The following is an 18,461-nucleotide window of genomic DNA, read 5'->3' on the forward strand; positions in this document are numbered from 1 at the left end:
CATTTGAGCTTTACTATTTTTTTTATCTACTGGCATTTTGTAATTGAAGATATCCTTTTTGAAGATCTCTCCAGCAGTGTCCAGGAGGCCTGGTGGCCCAGCAATTCTTGGCCAAATTAGTCAATGGTTCAATCAACAGAAACATGGATAAAATCCCTCTTGACCTGTGGTGCCTGGGATGCCAGGCTCACTCTGGTGATGCTAGAAACATTCAGAGCCACACAAAACATTTCTCAGTGTGGTGAACCTGGCAATGCTCAGGGAACCATGTGGTGTCAGGAATCTATTCCTGGTCAGCTGCATCTTGGGCATGTGCCCTAATCACTGTATTATCTTCTGGTCCCAAGAATACAGTTCTAAGTGAGACTCTGAATTTATTTTAAAGATAGGGAAATAAAATAATGACTCAGTTTAACTTTTCTCTCATTTGTAAGCACATTCTCAGAAAAATTAATCCCTTTGAAGATGTGTGTCATCACTAGGGAAGAGAATGAAAATTCAGGGACTGGAGAGATATTACAGGGAAGGTGTTTGCCTTGCTGGGCCTACCGGGGTTCAATCACAGGCACCCCATCTGGTCCCGAGCCCCACCAGAAGTGGCCTGAGTGCAGAGCCGGAAATAAACACTGAGCACCACTGGGTGAGGCCCAGAAAACAAATAGCATCAACAACAAAAGCCCTGAAAATTCCTCCTCATTTACATCGATGTCCTCTACGTAATAAGATACATTCTCCACAGGCATGAAAGGTTCCCTCAATTTCATTTTCAAACACAGGCCATGGTTTAATTAGCAGATACACTGCCTGACAATATCCAAGATTTTCTCTATGCTTTAAGGTTACTGAGCTTTTAACAATGCCCTTCTTCCTACCTTTCAATAGGAGTCAGTTGTGTCAATTTACTCACTTCAACCTCACACTCAAAGCTTCATGCACATCCTAAATATTTCTATCCAAAATTAAACTCACTCTCTTCTCCCTACTCTCCTGATCTATCTGTGTCCCTCTTTCTTCATCCTGATCTCTTAGCTAGAGGTAAGTCAACTTTACATTTGAGTCATTTATAATGCAAGTCAAATGACAAGTACTTTCATGAGTTCAGAAGTCATAATATTTACTAAGTTGAATTAAAACCTACATCACAATAGGCAATGAAAAATATCACAAGGATAACTTAACCTTACCTACCTTCATAATCTTGTAGATCTCCCTGGAATAGAAAGAAACAAAATTAAATTGAAAGTCATTGCATATTACTGAAAACTATATTTCATGATAAAACAGCAAAAATAGCAATGCAATGAAATGCAATTATAATACGGAAGAGTCCTACCAGACAATGGGGATTACCTTTCAGTCACCAATGAGGTTCTAAAATCACGAAGAGTACCAACATGTGTATATTTGTTTTCACAATGTATTTATGTATGTATGTATGTATATATATAAACACATTGCTGAATAAAATGTAAATGCCATTAGCACCAAAATACCTTCAAGTCTCTGATTAAAACTATACTTACAAGGTTTATTAACATACTCACTGGTGGATTCATTTGCGAAATGTCAGCGATAAGTGCAAAAATTCCCAGAAGAAGTCCGCTAATTGCCAATTTCCGAATTGCGAAACATATAATCCCAAGGTGAAAGTTTTCATGCAGAATTTTGACAAACTAAAATAATTGAGATAATGAAAAACTAAGAAACTCAAACACGTTTATTTGGTTTTTATTTTGATTGGAGTAGGGGTGGATTTAGTCTACACTGGGCAGTGCTCAGGGGCTATTTCTGACATCAGCTGCATACAGGGCAAGCGTTTTGCCTCCTGCACTGCCTCTACATTCCTCCCCAAACACAATTTGATTGTGCAAACATACAAAGCAACAGAGACATTTATTAATTGAAAGGTGTCATGAAGTTCATACAAAAATGTCTCAATGTATAAGAAAAAATCTGATGGACAATGGGCCATTGTCCAGTGGGGAAGGCATTTGCCTTGCACTTGTCTGACCTGGTGAGGTCCTCCCATCTCCTATGGTTACCTAAATACCACCAGAAGTCATTCCTGAGTGTAAAGCCAATATTTACCCGTGAGCATTGCCAGCTGTGGCTCCAAAAACTTGATGCATAAACTGGTAGAGATTTTATCTTATTTTGCATGAAAACACATCTCAAATATTTTAAAGTTAATAGAACTTATCAATTTACAGTCAACTGAAAATTGAGGAAGTAAATGTGAACTTACATTGAAAGAAAAGCTATTGTCTTTTGCAGATGGATAAAAGACATGGAGAAAACCATTTGGAAGACCCTCATGTCCAAACTATGAAAGAATGGGAAACATATCAAATATTAGGGACACCAGTGAGAAAAACAAAGATGTTTATATAAAAAGTAACAGGGAGAGTAAACAGCAACCATGATAATGCTTCACTATTTTAACACAAAGACAGGTTATTGTTCAGCCCAAATTGCTAGGTGCATTCGAATTTTCACTTAATGTTTGCATAACTCAAAAATCAGACACACAATGTCAGATTATAAGGTATATATGAGGACTTGCATTGCAGTATTATTGATGTTATAACACTATGAATATTGAAGTTAGTTAAATGCACAATTCTAAACATTAAAAAAAGAAAAATTCATGTAGTATTTCATTGCAATACTTAATACCTAAAACAATCGGTAACCATCACCAAACTTAATATATTAACCACTAAATACAGGTTTATCTGGCTCATAATATGTATATGAACATTATGGGAAGATCAAGAGGTAAGGTTCTAGAGCACAGCTCACAGTTCCAGGCTCATCTGACAGGCATGTAATCCTCAATATTGTAGTTTTGTCTAAATACAGATTATGAAAAACTGCTTTTATAAATTTCTTTAAAATATATCTAGAAAACTACTTTGATGCATGTATTTTAAGTATAGATTTGAAGACGACTTTTATTAAGTTAACTTTATTTATTAAATTGCTCTTAGTCAAAAAGCTGAGAGGTGGAGCCATAGCACAACAGGTAGGGCGTTTGCCTTGCACGTGGCCAACCCGGGCTCAATTCCAGGATCCCATATAGTCCACCGCCAAGGAGTAATTCCTGAGTGCAACACCAGGAGTAACCTCTGAGCGTCGCCGGGTGTGACCCAAAAAGCAAAAACAAAACAAAACAAAAAAAAACCTACCCAAGCAGGCGCTGATATTTTAACTGAGAACAGCTAACACCTATGGTTAGATACCTCCATTTTTAGCGCTATCCCCTTCACAAACAAAAATAATATACACACAAGAAAAATAAGTACAAGTGGTGGGATGGACTTCCAGAACTGAATGTAAGAGACTAGGTCTTCACAAGTAAGACTAGTGACCATGAGTAAAGAAGAGGTGGGGGGGGGGGGGGCATTGTCTTGTTTTGCTTTTTTTTTTAAAAGATTCTCCCCACTGTAAGTGACTTTGTTGAGATCTAACTCACATTATCACACAATCCCTCTAGTTAAGACTCAATGTTTTTAAGTATCTCCTTAAATCCTTCCTTCTTTATGCTCTGTGACTATTTTCAGACTTTCATCTGATCAAACTGATGCATTGGTCCACATAGTCATAAACAGAACCCAGAACTGATGTAGATAGTGGTATCCAGAAGTCTTCAGACTGATTCTGAAAATGCCCTAGTCCTGGTCACAGGAAGGACTGAGCTCCTATCCTGGTCTCATGAAAAACATGTTATTTAAACAAAGTGGGAAAGACCCCAGTCTTTAAAAGGAAGAAGCCTACCCATCTGATAAGCAGTTGATATCAAGGATTTACAAGGCACTGGTTGAACTCTACACAATGAAAGCACCCAACCCCATCAGAAAATGGGGCGATGAAATGAACAGAAACTTTCTCAAAGAAGAAATCCGAATGCTCAAAAGGCACATTAAAAAAAGGCTCTTCATCACTAGTCATCAGGGAGATGCAGATCAAAACAATAATGAGATATCATCTCACACCACAGAGACGGGCCCACATCCAAAAGAACAAAAGCAACCATTGTCGGCACAAATATGGGGAGAAAGGGACTCTTCTTCACTGCTGGTGGGAATGCCAACTGATTCAGCCCTTTTGGAAAACAGTATGGATGCTTCTCAAAAAATTAGAAATTTGACCCAGCAATACCACTTCTAGGAATATATCCCAGCGATGCAAAAAATATAGTAGAAATGACATCTGCGCTTATATGTTCATTGCAGCACTGTTTACAATAGCCAGAATCTGGAAAAAACCAAGTGCCTGAGAACAGATGACTGGTTAAAGAAACTTTGGTACATCTACACAAGGGAATACTATGAAGCTGTTAGAAAAGATGAAGTCATGAAATTTACATATAGGTGGATCAGCACGGAAAGTATCATGTTAAGTGAAATGAGTCAGAAAGAGAGGGACAGACATTGCACTCATTTGTGGAATATAAAGTAAGGTAATGAGAGACTAACACTCAAGAATAGTCGAGAGAAGTACCAGGAGGATTACCCCACAGCTTAGAAGTTGGCCTCACATGCTGAGGAAAAAGGTAACTCAGATAGAGAAGGGACCACCAAGGATGGGAGACGTGTGCTAAAAGTAGACTATAGACTGAACCTGATGGCCACTTAATACCTCTATTGCAAACCACAACACCCAAAAGGAGAGAGAGAGGAAAAGGAAATGCCGCAGAGGCAGGGTGGGGTAGAGGGGATAGGTTGGGGGTGGTGGGAGGGATGCTGGGACCATTGGTGATGGAAAATGGGCACTGGTGGAGGGATGGGTACTCAATCATTGTATGACTGAAACACAAGCACGAAATTTTGTAAGTCTGTAACTGTACCTCACGGTGATTCACTAATAAAAATTAAAATAAAATTAAAAAAAAAAAGAAAAGGAAGAAGACATGGCCCTCGGGCTGTACTTACATCAAGAGGGGAGAAGAGAGGTACCAAGAGCAGGAAAAAACAGGAAAACACCTGTTTTGTCTCCATGTTCTGCCATCCAAGAACACAGTGATCAAAATAATCACCAATAATCCAGGGAAAGGGGAATTGGATCAGGAGGTCCTGGAGGATGTGTCCTTCCTCCTAGTGACCTGCTGTTTGAAAGTTGCCTGGGAAACCTGGGCACTTTGTCCTCTTCTCTCAACCAATCCCTGCCTTCGCCCTAGCTACATCACAATGGACATTCTCTGACACCTCCTACACACAAGCCCCGCCCCTTTGGGGGGTCCCAGTGGCAGTTGCTCTCTGGAACTTTCACAGATGTTTGATTTCAGGTCCTTTCCAAATTAACTCTTGTGTGTATCTCCTATTTCTAGGAACTCCTTCCCTCTTTTCTGGACTCCCAAGATTTTCTGGGACCATAACTAAGCATGTATAAAGTTGGTGATGACAAAGAAGCCACAAAACACACACAAGTTGTACTCTTGGACAGCAGGTACAACCATGTCCCTAACGTACAGCTCTTCTGACTCACCCATTTTATTTATTTATTTACTTTAATTGAATCACCATGAGAGAGTTACAAACTTTCATGATTCAGTTTCATTCACACAATGATTCTTCCACCAGTGCACATTTTTGACCACCAATGTTCCCAGGATCCCTCCTACCACCCCCACCACATCCCACCGTCCCTGCCTCTGGGGTAGGTACATTCCTTCTTACTCTCTACTTTGGGGCATTATGGTTTGCAATATAGATACTAAGAGACCACCATGTTTGGTCCTTAGTCTACTTTCAAGACACAGCTCCCATCCCAAGCGATTTCTCTATCCATCATTTACTTAGTGTTCCCTTCTCCATCCCAACTGTCTTCTCCCCCAGCAGGTGAGGCCAGTTTCCAAAATATGTAGGGATCCTCCTGGCCCTTACCTCTACTGTTCTTAGGTGTTAATCTCATATTATATTTTTTTATATTCCACAAATGAGTGCAATCTGTCTGTCCCTCTCGTTCTGACTAATTTCACCTAGCATAACACTATTAATGTCCATGCAAATTATATGCAAATTTCATTATTTCATCTTTTCTAACAGCTGCCTAGTATTCCACTGTGTATAAGTGCCAAAGTTTCTTTTACCAGTCATCAGTTCTCAGGCCCTCGGGATTTTTCCAGATTCTGGCTATTGTGAACAGTGCTGCCTGCATTAAACATACAAGTGCAGATGTCATTTCTACTGTGTTTTGTTTAGTTTTTTTTTTTTTTTGCATCTCCAGGATATACTCCCAGATGAGGTATTGCTGGTCATATGGGAACTCAATTTCTAGTTTTTGGAGGAATTTTCAGATTGTTTTCCAAAACGTTTGGACCAATTGCCATTCCCACCAACAAGGAATGAGAGTCTCTTTCTCCCCACATCTGGTTGTTCTAGTTCTTTTTGATGTGTGCCAGCTTCTGTGGTGTAAGATGATTTATCACTGTTGTTTTGATTTGCATCTCCCTGATGATTAGTGACATAGAGCAGTTTTTCATGTGCCTTTTGGCCATGTGAGTTTGTTTTTTGGGGAAGTTTCTGTTCATTTCTTTTCCCCATTTTTTGACGGGATTGGAGGGTTTCTCTTGTAAAGTTCTACCAGTGTCATGTAAATCCTGGATATTAGCCTCTACCTGATGGATATTGGGTAAATAATTTTTCCCATTCCATGGGCTCTTTCTGTGTTTTGGTCACTGTTTCTTTTGAGGTGCAGAAACTTCTTAGTTTCATGTAACCCCATTTGTTTATATTTGTTTCCACTTGCTTGGTCAGTGGTATTTCATCCATGAAGGCGCCTTTAACTTCAATATCATGGAGAGTTTTGCCCACATTTCCCTCCATGTACCTTATAGATTCAGGTCTGATATTTAGGTCTTTAATCCATTTGGGTCTGACCTTTGTGCTGGGCGTTAGATGGAGGTCTGAGTTCATTTTTTTGGCTTGTAGCTGTCCAGTTTTCCCAGCTCCACTTGTTGAAGAGGCTTTCCTTGCTCCACGTCACATTTCTTGCTCCTTTATTGAGAGTCTGTGTCAGAATATTCAACTCTATTCCATTGGTCTGCAGATCTGTCTTCATTACAATATCTGCTGTTTTAATTACTATTGCTTTGTAGTACAGTTTGAGATTGGGGAAGGTGATGCCACCCCTCTTTTGGTTAATCTATCAAGAGGTGATAAAGTGGTGTTGAATTCTCCAACTATTATTGTGTTGTTATCAATGACTTTCTTCAAGTCTATGAGCAGTTGTTTTAAGTACTTTGCTGGTCCCTCATTAGTTGATGATATATTTAGGATTCTGAGTTCCTTCTGATGTACAGATCCCGTAATCATTAAGAAATGACTTTCATTGTCTCTTGTCATCTTCTTCAGTCTGAAAATCTATGTGGTCTGATACTAGTATAGACACCCCCGATTTTTTGAGGGAGTTGTTTGCTTGTAGAATTGTTTTCCATCCTTTGACGTTGAGTCTGTGTTTGCTCTGACTGTTTCTTGTAAGCAGCAGAATGTTGGGTTCAATTTTCTGATCCATTCTGCCACTCTGTCTTTTAACTTGTGTGTTTAGCCCATTGACATTGAGAGATTATTGTTATGGCATTTTGTCCCATGTTTCTGTAGTTTGGTTTGAGGGGTTGTCTTGTCTTAAAGTAGCCTGTTGAGTTGTTTTTGTAACCATGGTTTTGAGTGTATGAAGTTCCTGAGTTGTTTGTCTGTGAAGCTACATATTGTTGCTTCAAGTATGAACGAGAGTCTAGTTGGGTAAAGTATTCTTGGTGAGGCATTCATTTCATTGAGTTTTTTCATTATATCTCCCTCCCCCCCCCCCACCCACTGTAGTCAGACTCAGTACGTTTCATCAAATAAATCGGCTGTGAATCTTAAGGATGCTCCTTTATAAACAATCTCCTTCTTTGATATTGCTGCCTTTAGAATTCTATCTCTATGGTTTTTTGTTATTCTAATTAGGATGTGTCTTGGAGTATTTCTATTTGGATTTATTTTAGCTGGTACATCTGGGGCCTCCCGAATCTGGGTGCATGTGTTCTTTGGCTCTGGGAATGTCTCAACAATGATATCTTTGACAGTTGCTTCTTCAACAGGGTTTTCTTTCTGTCCCTCAGGGACTCCAATGATTCTTATGTTTTTCCTCTTGGCTTCATCCCGATTTTCTCTTGGTATCTGTATGTTTTCGTACTGAAAATCAAGATCAAGGGAGATTTTGCCCTTCTGTTCCAAGGGAGGTTTTCGTCCTCCATGAGTTTGCCTTAGGACACCTGCATTATTGTTTGGCAGGTGTACCTTCCCAGTCAAACTCCCCACCTAGCACTGTCCCCAGAGGGGGTTGCGCCCACTAGTGCACTCCGCACTCTGCACCACCAGTGCACGCCTCACTTGGTGCAAAAGTGAGAGCCCCTCACGGATGCCCCCCCCCCACTACAACATCAGGTCTGTGAAAAAACAATCAGCCTGGGACTCCGCGCCAGGCTATTTTCATTGGGGCGCCCCAGAGTGGGGCGGCTGAGAGCCCTCCCCACCCCAAGGGACCCAGCCCCGGCAGCCGACCTCCACTACCCAAACACCGCCATGCTCCAGGCTGCATTAGACACTTCCTACCCACCTTCCATAATTACCACACCATAGTTTATGGGGTTCAGACAGTAGGCAACATAATATATATGATATATATATATATAATATATACTAGATATGTCAAAAACAGTAACAATGATGGTCCTCATTCACCTGACCCTGAAAGAGGCCCCAAAATGCTATCGGGCTATGCCTGCACGTGACAGGGACGAATGGAGTTGTTACTGATGCCCGCTTGAGCAAATCGATAAACAATGGGATGACAGTGATACAGTGATATAGTGATCTATTTGTTTATTTTGAGGCTATTTTCCATTCTCTGCTGTTGTCAGGAGGTTCTCTGCACCTCATCTTGGAGCCACTGATACTGTCCTCAAACAGCTGTTACTCAGCTGCTCAGGCCTTCCACTGAGTTTTTCATTTCCCCTACCTAGTTTCTTAGGTCTGTCATTTCTGCTTGTAATTTCTTTTCCATTTTACTCATTTCTGCTCTCATATCCTCTTGTATTTTTTAAGCAGTGCGTTCCATTGGTTCTTTGAGCTCCTTATGCATCCTTAACAACTAAATTCCTTATCGGAGAGACTATATTGTTCATTATTACTGTTTGATTCATCTGGGCTAGCGACTTCACTCACTAAGCTTGGTGAATACCTGCATTGTTTTAACATTGTGACCTTTGGGTTTTGTTTCCTGTGTGTTGTTGTTAGGCCCCTGGAGTTGGGCTATCTTTGTGTGTTACCATGATTATGGAAAGGTGAAGTGGGAGGCCTGGGTTCACTGGTACCTCTAATAGAGGAAAAAGATGAAGTAACTTCTTCCTTACAGATACCAGTTTTGAGGTTAGAGATTTTAAAGGGATGTCATGAGGGGTGGTTCCCTGACAAGAATCTCGGGTCCAAGATTCTCTTTGTGTAGGGGGCCTGATTTCAGGCTAGGGAATTGGGAGGCATCCCACCACTGCCATCGATTTATGACTATTTTATTTATTATTTTATTTATTAATTTTTACTATTATTATTTTTTACTATTTTATTTATTGTTTTTTCTTGCTTTTTGGGTCACACCTGGTGATGCACAGGGGTTACTCCTGGCTCATACACTCAGGAATTCCTCCTGGTGGTGCTCAGTGGACCATATGGGATGCTGGGAATGGAACATGGGTCGGCCACATGCAAGGCAAATGCCCTACCCACAGTGCTTTACTCCAGCTCCTTTATGACTTTATCGTTGAAGAAACTGAGTCACCAAGCAGTGTAGATGACTGTATAAAATTTCAAAGATCGAACACATGGTGCATGCCCAATTCGAACCCTAGTAGTCTGGTTCTGAGTACTCAGAGCTGTCTGGTCTTGGAGGAAAAGGGAAAACTAGCTCATTACTCTGGTTCACTAGACCACAGGATATTTCAGATAAATTGACCTTTTTTGTTTTGTTTTGTTTGGGGGTCACGCCTAGCACTGAATTTCAGATATTCTAAATTGACTTGAGTTAACTGTTTACATAAGTTACACAAGGAAGACTCCCTTTAAGTGTCAGGGGTAGTCTTTTATTTCACTTGTCATAAGCACATTTATCTGTTAAGTAATCAAATAATGTTCACGTGTAAAGACATTCTCTTTAACTCAATACTCAAAATCAGAAGACTTTGGGCCTGAGCCATAGTGTAATGGGTAGGGCATTTACTTTGCATGTGGCCAACCCTGATTCAATCCCCTACATCCCATATACCCCATCCTTGCCCCAGCAAGGACTAATTCCTTAATGCACTGCCTAAGTGCAAAAACCAAAAACCAACAAACCACCACCAACAACAACAAAAACCCACTTTTACTTTCCCATTCTTTGTCAGTAGAACATGTTCCATCAAGAATAGAAAGTTCGGGGCCGGAGCAATAGTAGAGTGGGGAGGGTCATGCATGTGGATAACTTGGATTCGATCCTCGGCACCCCATGTGGTACCCAGACCACTGCCAGGAGTGATTCCTGAGTGTAGAGCCAAGAGTAACCCCTGAGCATCGCCGGGTGTGGCCCGCAAAAAACAACAACAACAAGAAAATAGCAAGTTTGTCTGGAGCAGAGCGACCAAGGCGGTTTTGAGAAATTCCTTCCTGGTTCCAGAAATGGCTAAGAGGGGAGTCAACCTTTTCTTTTCACACGGCAATAGCCAGCAAAAGGCGCACGCACTGCCTTTCTCCTCAAGGGCCTAGGAGGCAGGAGCAGGTGATGCTTTCTTTATAAACCAGTGGGAGGCAGAAGCTGTGCCGTTCTAACAGGCTCAGTCCAGTGCCTAGGAGGGGTCCTGAGTGGCATCTTGCACTTTGGGTCTGTGCCTGCTTTTTCAGTCTTCACTTTCTCTGACAGTATTTCAACGCGACGTTGATTTAATCTTTCCTGGAATAAATGACTTTTTTACTTTAAAGATTCACGGGCTGTTTGAGTAGGGGAGAATGTGAGGGTGGGGGGTGGGGTGGGAGGAACATGGATTCAAACTCTGAGGAACTGGGCCATAGAAACAATAAGCACTGAAGACAAAGACCAATAAGAAAAGAGTCAGTTACTTGCTTGACCCGTCGCATTGGAGCCCAACGCCAAGGTAAGGGCAAATGTTCTTCGATTGCTCCCTAATTTTTACTGAAATTTAGTGCTTACATTTTTCATTAACTTCAAAGTAGTTGGAAACATTGAACACTAGACAAAGGTAATAAAGCTTGTTTAAACTTAAATGTTTCACTTGTAACAAAAGCAGACTTTATATTAATATGTTGCTTTCAAAAGGAAACAAGCTAATAGTTTTTAATACATGTTTGTTAGAAAAACAAGCTCCTAGCCACAAGAGAACAAGTTGCAAGTTACCATCAGGGAAGAGAGCAGGAGGCGAGAGGAATGTAGAACAAGGACCATTTTTATGCTGGTGGAAGGAAACTACATTTTTGGTTGGCATCTTGAAGTATGTAGAGATGTCTAATTGCAATTACATACACTTGAAATGTATAAATTGTTATAAGCCAATGTTAATTCAATAAAATTAAACTATGTATATGTTTATAGTCTTGTTAGCTTATGTGCTTTAGTCAAGAAATTTGTCATGTTTCATAATTTCTCAGTTAGGACAATCTCATACACAGCGTCTCAGTGTGATTGTTACTGAAGAAATTTCCAAATCCTCGTCTAAATCTGGGAAAGATTGTATTAAGCAATGTTTGTGAGTCAGTTCTAAAAGTAAAAGCATGATGATGTTGCATGAACATTCTTTCTGTTGGAGGCGCAGAGACAAGACATGCGAGAGAAATGTACCGGTAAATTCGAGTTTTTAAATATGATTGAAGCTCAAACAGCCACTGAATTACTTTGGGACAGTCCCAGAATGTGGGGGATATGATCTGTAGAGCCTACGTGTCCAGCTCCATATCTTCCTCTGATGTTTTTAATCATAACAACATAGCTTTGACAACATAGCTTTTACAAGACAATGTATACCCTGATGTTCTTTTGACAAATGTTCATCCTATAACTGTTTGTACTATCTTTAGTGATTCTTTCTCTACTATGAAGTCATTAGGATGTAACACAAAAAATAGAATAAAAGGTGGCCTCTGGCAGTCGCTCTCCACCTTGAGCCAGATTGATGCCTTGTCCCTCCTCCACATTTCCCTTGCATGTGTTGTCTCTGTGCCTCTGACCAAAAGAATATTCATGCAACTTGATGTTCTATTGTTTTTTTTTTTTTTTTGCTTTTTGGGTCACACCCAGCGATGCTCAGGGATTACTTCTTGGCTCTGCACCTAGGAATTAATCCTGGTGGTGCTTGGGGGACCATATGGGATTCTGGGGATCAAACTTGGGTGGGCTGCATGCAAGGCAAATGCCCTACCCACTGTACTACCACCCCAGCCCCTGATGTTCTATTTTCATGTGTCAATAGGCCATCTGTACATCTTCTTTGCAGAAGTGGTTATCAGGTTTTGAGTCTATATTTTTAAAATTGGGTTTTTATTGCTGATGTTGTTGCTCTTGAGTTGTGTGACCTCTTCCTATATATTGGACATTAATATATCTTTGACTGCTGTGTGAGCTACAAATATCTTTTACTAGTCAGTAAATTGCCTTTCCGTAATTAGAGTGTTTTTTGTTTGTTTGTTTGTTTGTTTGATTTTTGCTTTATGGGTCACACCCGGTGATACACAGGGGTTACTCCTGGTTCTGCACTCAGGAATTACTCCGTTGGTGCTCAGGGGATCATATGGAATTCTGGAAATCAAACCTGGGTCAGCCACGTGTAAGGCAAACGACCTACCTGCTGTGCTATTGCTCCAGCCCTCTGGGGTTTTTTTAATGTATGAAAACTACAGAATTTTGGTGTAGTTCCATTTATTTAGTTAGTTAGTTAGTTAGTTAGTTAGTTTTGCTTTTGTCTTTGGCGGGCACTCTGCCCCTCTCCTCTTGTCCTAGTGTACCCTTCCCTAACTTATCCTTCCCAACCCTGCTCCAGTGCCAAGCTCCGACTGAAGGCCTGTTCTTCTGCTCTTAGTTTTGACTGCTATTCGGTACTTGATATTCCTGGATAATTATACATATGAGATAGATCATTCTAAACCTGTTACTTTCCTACTGACTGATTTCACTCAATGATACTCTCCAGATGCATCCACATCACAGTCAATTGCATGACTTTATTTTTTCTTATAACTGAGTAAGACTATGGTACACTCTATGCATGTGGGCCATAGTTTCTTTACCCAGTCTTTACCCATTTTGTGGGCACTTAGTTTTGTTTCCATATTTTGGCTATTATACATAGTACTATAATGAACATAAAAGTACAGATGTATTTTCTGTGTTGTGTTTTGGGGTCTGTGGGGTATATTTTCAGGAGTGAAATTCATGGTCTATAGAATTTCACTTCCTCGTTTTTTGAGAAATGTCCATATTGTCTTCAAAAAGACTGGGTCAGTTGACATTTCCACCAACCATGAATGAGGGTCCCTTTCTTCTCACATTCCCGCCGACACTGGTGATTGTTCCCCTCCGGTTTCTGGTGGAGATGATATCTCACTGTTGTTTTTATTTGCATCAACATGGTGATTAGCAATATAGTCCAATTTTCCATATGCTTTTTTTGTTACCATTTGTATTTCTTCTTTGAAGAAGTTCCTATTCATCTCTTCTCCCCATTTTTTGATAGGTTTGGAAGTTTCATTCTTGTAGAGTTCTACCAGTGCTTTATATATCTTGGGTATTAACCCTTTGTAAGATGAGGGGTAGGTAAATCATTTCTCCCAGTCTATGGTCTATCTCTATATTCTGGTCTTTGTTTCCAATCAGGTGCAGAAGCTTCTTAGTTTAATGTAGTCCCATTTGTTTAACTTCTTCTAATTGCTTGGTAAGTGGTTTTCATTTTTTAAAAAACCTCTAGCTTCAACGTCATAGAGAATTCTGCCTATATTTTTCTCTCTGTAACTTATGGATTCAGATCTAACATCTAGGTCTTGAGACCATTTTGATTTGACTTTTGTGAATGGCATTAGAAAGAGGCCTGTGTCCATTTTCTTGCATGTGACTGACCAGTTTTCTGAGCACAGATTGTTAAAGAGGATTTTCTTGCTTCACTTTCTATTTTTTGCTCTTGTCCAAAGATTAAGTAACCATACACCTGAGAGTCTGTCTCTGGATTTTCTATTCTATTCCATTGATCTGTTTAAATTCAGTATCACACTATTTTTTAATCACTACTGCATGAATTGTAGGGAAATAATCCCTCAACCTTTTTTTTTTGTCTAGGATTGCTCTAACTATTCAGAGGTGTGGTGGGTGCATTGTTCCATATAAATTTCAGGAGAGTTTGATCTATTTCTTGAAAAAATGAAATAGGTATCCTTATAGGAACTGCACTGAATCTGCATAATGCTTTGGGGAACCATTTTGACAATGTTAATCCTCCTACTATATCAGCAGTAGATGTATTTCCATTTTCTTGTGTTGTCTTTTATTTCTTAAAGTAGTGCTTTGTAGATTTGTATATATCTCTCACCTCTTAAGTTTAGTCTAGGTACTTGGTTTTCTTTTTTTTAAATTTAATGGCTATATTATGATTTGAACTCAATTTTATTTTTTTTAATAGTGAGACATCATGAGGTACAGTTGCAGACTTACACATTTTTGTGCTTGGGTTTCAATTATACAATGTTCAAACACCCATCCCTCCACCAGTGTGCATTTCCCACCACCACGGATCAGTGTGCATTTCCCACCACCACGGATCCCAGTATCCCTCCCACCCCCCAACCTCCATCCCACCCTGCCTCTGTGGCAGGGCATTTCCCTCTCTCTCCTTTTGAGTGCTGTGGTTTGCAAAAGAGGCATTGAGTGGCAATCATGTTTGGTCGATAGTCTACTTTCAGCATGCTTCTCCCCTCCTGGGAGGATCCTCCCAACAAGGTATTTGGTTTTCTGAGGCACAATCATGAATGGGATTTTTTAAAATAACTGGTTCTCAATATCTGGTTCAATATTTGGTTCAAATATTCTATTCAATTTGACTTTTGATGTTTATTGGAGGGGGGTGACGTGGGGAGGGGCAACTAACATTGCTCAGGGCTTAACTCCTGGATCTGCACTCAGAGATCTCTCCTGGGGGGGGGAGGTTGGGAGACTGTAGGTGGTGCCTGGAATAAAACCCAGGTCAGTCCCACTGCCACTTTCGCCCCTGTGTGTCTGTTTTAATGCTAATCACTTTATAATATGATTTGAATTTACAGAATAAGATACTATTATTTTTATTTCCCACTCCCACTCAGGATTCCTTGAACACTCAGGATCTTTTGTTTTTTCCATTCTTCTTTCTTCTTCTTTCTTCTTCTTTTTTCTTTCTTCTTTCTTCTCTCCTCCCCCTCCCCCTTCCCCTGCCCTCTTCCCTCCTCCTCCTCTTCCTCCTCCTCCTCCTCCTCCTCCTCCTTCTCCTCCTCCTCCTCCTCCTTCTTCTCCTCCTCCTCCTCCTTCTCCTCCTCCATGCTACAAAAGTAATAAGAAACATGCAGTAGAGAAAAGCAAAGCTTATAGTTCATCCCTCAGAACTTCAACAAGCCAACTTAAAAGTTTGTACAAATTCGGGGCTGGAGTGATAGCACAGCACAGCAGTTAAGGCGTTTGTCTTGCATGCGGCTGACCTGGGTTCGAGTCCCTGCATCCCATATGAGCACCGTCAGGAGTAATTCCTGAGTGCAAAGCCAGGAGTAACCCCTGTACATCTCTGCTGTGACCCAAAAAGCAAAAAAAAAATTGTACAAATTCTAAAAAAAAAAAATCAAAGGTCCATATTGGGATTTGACTGACTTTTCCAATCTGTTCTCTACATGGGATGTGTGCTTTTCTCCCCAGCGTTGAATAAGGTCAATGTGTACTGAGTGGAAGCAGCAGAGGGCGCCTGTGTGTTCTTTCCTCCTACTACACCACACCAGCGCAACCTACCAACTTGGTAGGAAGCTTTAGATAGGATGTGGGAATTGCAGGGCCCAATAGAAAAACTAAAGAATTCTTCCATACAGAGAGTATGCAAAAACCTGAACCAACACTTAACATGCTATGAAACAAGGATTTAGTCGCCTCCTGCGTACATGAGTCCTGGGCACCCAGGAACAAGAAAGTTTTTGCACAGCTTCCATAGCCCTAACCCAAGAAAACAAACAGCACGGATTACTCTGATCCAGAAATGGGTGATCGTGGAAAAGCCAAGATGATATCCATTAGTTTGGCCTGGGTATTCATCTCTGATTTTTTTTCTCACAAAAGTTCTTTAAAGAGAGGTCTAGAAATCAGGGGCTACCTCAGTCAGAGACAGCAGAAGGGCAGAGTGCTGTAAATTTAAGACCTGGGTTGATTTTCACAGGGAATTTTCAGATGAAGGGAATTTCTCTCCAGTGACTTCTAGAGTCAAGACTAGCTTGGTAAGAGGAGGAATCCCCAGGAATCTCAAGACAAGCTGTGACTTGAGGGACACCCCAGAGAAATACTCCCGAAGGATGAACACCCACTGAGGCTGCAGCACTGAAATTCTGGGAGTGCACAAAACAGATGCATGCAAGGCTTGCAGGGACCAAGTGATGGCGGTGTTGACTTCTTCCTTCCCCACAGTGAGGTCACCCCCACGTGGACACCGTGCAGGGTCCCTCCCAACCCCCCCTCCCCCAGGTGAGGATGCTTGTGGATACAGAAGCCAGAAAAGCTCTGCTCTAGCATTGCTGGACACAACAAGGGGTTTCAGGAGAGTCAGGCGGGCCTTGCTCTAACGCAGCAATACTTCACATTCGTGACGTCCTGTGGAACACAGTGGGGCTTTCTGAGGTATTTTCCTTCTGCAATCACGAGCAGAAGCTTCTCCCAGGCCACCCAGGAGGGGGATGCCAGCCATGAGCCCGTGCCCTGCAGGTAAGACGTATGGTAGGAGCTTGTTCTGCAAAACTGGGAGCACGGATGACTTGGACGTCACCACTAAGCTGCCTCTCAAGTGCAATTCCCGGCCTTCTTTTTCAGCTCTGTAGGCCAGAAACATTCCTAGAAAAGCTGGGAAATCTGTTCAGGTGAGAAGCTTGTAGAATATCATCAGGGTGCAGTAATGGTGAAAGCCACCACCACCTAGAACCCTGGGAGCCGCCCTACCAACTGCCCTTCCCTATGCTTTTCTACCACAGAAATGTATTCATTAAAAAAAAGTCATGTGGATGAGTTTATTCTCTTCTGCGTCTTCAAACGCATCCATGAAACTTCTCCTTAATGACCCGAACTCACCATCCGTGATACTGTCCTCTATATACCCAACTGCGGCATCCAATTCTGCATCAGAGGCGGGAGAGTAGGAAAGCCCATGACTCTCTTCCACTAGAGCATCCATCACCAGCCCCTGGACTGCATCCACCCTGGACCACCTGGATCCTTCACCTCCTACTCAGCCCTGGGGCCAGTGAGCACCTGCACCCGAGGCCCTGCCTAAATTCCCTGCGACTGCAGCCTGGTGTCCCCGCCCGGCCCCCAAACCCCACCAGGCAGCAGCAGTGATCAGAATCTTCTTTCATTTTTTTGCAAATTTTCATTGGGTTAGCACTGTAACACTGTCCTCCTGTTGTTCATCGATTTGCTCAAGTGGGCACCAGTAACGTTTTTACTGTTTGGCATATCAAATGAGTCACAGGGAGCTTGCCAGGCTCTGCCCTGTAGGCAGCAGGATACTCTTGGTAGCTTGTCAGGCTCTCCGAGTAGGGCAGAGGAATCCAACTCAGGTCGGCCATGTGCAAGGCAAATGCCTTACCTGCTATGCTATCGCTCTGGCCCCTTCGTTGGGTTATCACAGGAAATGCAACAATATTTACATCTATATTTTTATTCATTAGAAATAAGTTTAAAAACAAAATATATGGAGGGACCAGTGTTCTAGCACAGCGGGTAGGGCCTTGCCTTACATGCGGTCAACCTGGGTTCCATTCCCAGCATCCCATATGGTCCCCTGAGCACCGCCAGGAGTAATTCTTGAGTGCAGAGGTGGGTGTGACCCCAAAACCAATAATAATAATAAAATATACATACAATGATAATATATGCAAAAAACTTTTTCATGGGACCTGAAGTATAGCCACTGCTTAATATTCATTTATCATCTTTATAGAAATCTAAGTATGATGGGAGCAGATACCTGTGTGTTTAGTTCTTTACTATTTCCTGTACACCTGAGTCAACTCCAACATGTATTAAATAAATTTCCATCTAAGTGTGGGGAGTTCTGAGAGAGTGAAGGGTTCCTTGAGGCTGAAAATGGGAAGCAGAATGGTTTCATTGCTACTGCAGTATGTCACAATACCCTTGCATTTACTCAAGTAGAAATCTAAACTCTCCATCTTAAT

At 41.4% G+C, this 18,461-nt stretch overlaps 1 pseudogene; it reads right to left on the minus strand.

The window, feature by feature from the left end:
• Positions 1 to 16,852: 16,852 nt before the first annotated feature.
• LOC130045919 (ADP-ribosylation factor-like protein 2-binding protein) lies at positions 16,853 to 17,458 on the minus strand (annotated as a pseudogene).
• Between the last annotated feature and the right edge of the window lie 1,003 nt (positions 17,459 to 18,461).

The sequence above is a fragment of the Sorex fumeus genome, unplaced genomic scaffold (assembly GCF_029834395.1).
Source record: "Sorex fumeus unplaced genomic scaffold, SorFum_2.1 ptg000130l, whole genome shotgun sequence".
Classification (NCBI taxonomy): Eukaryota; Metazoa; Chordata; class Mammalia; order Eulipotyphla; family Soricidae; genus Sorex; species Sorex fumeus.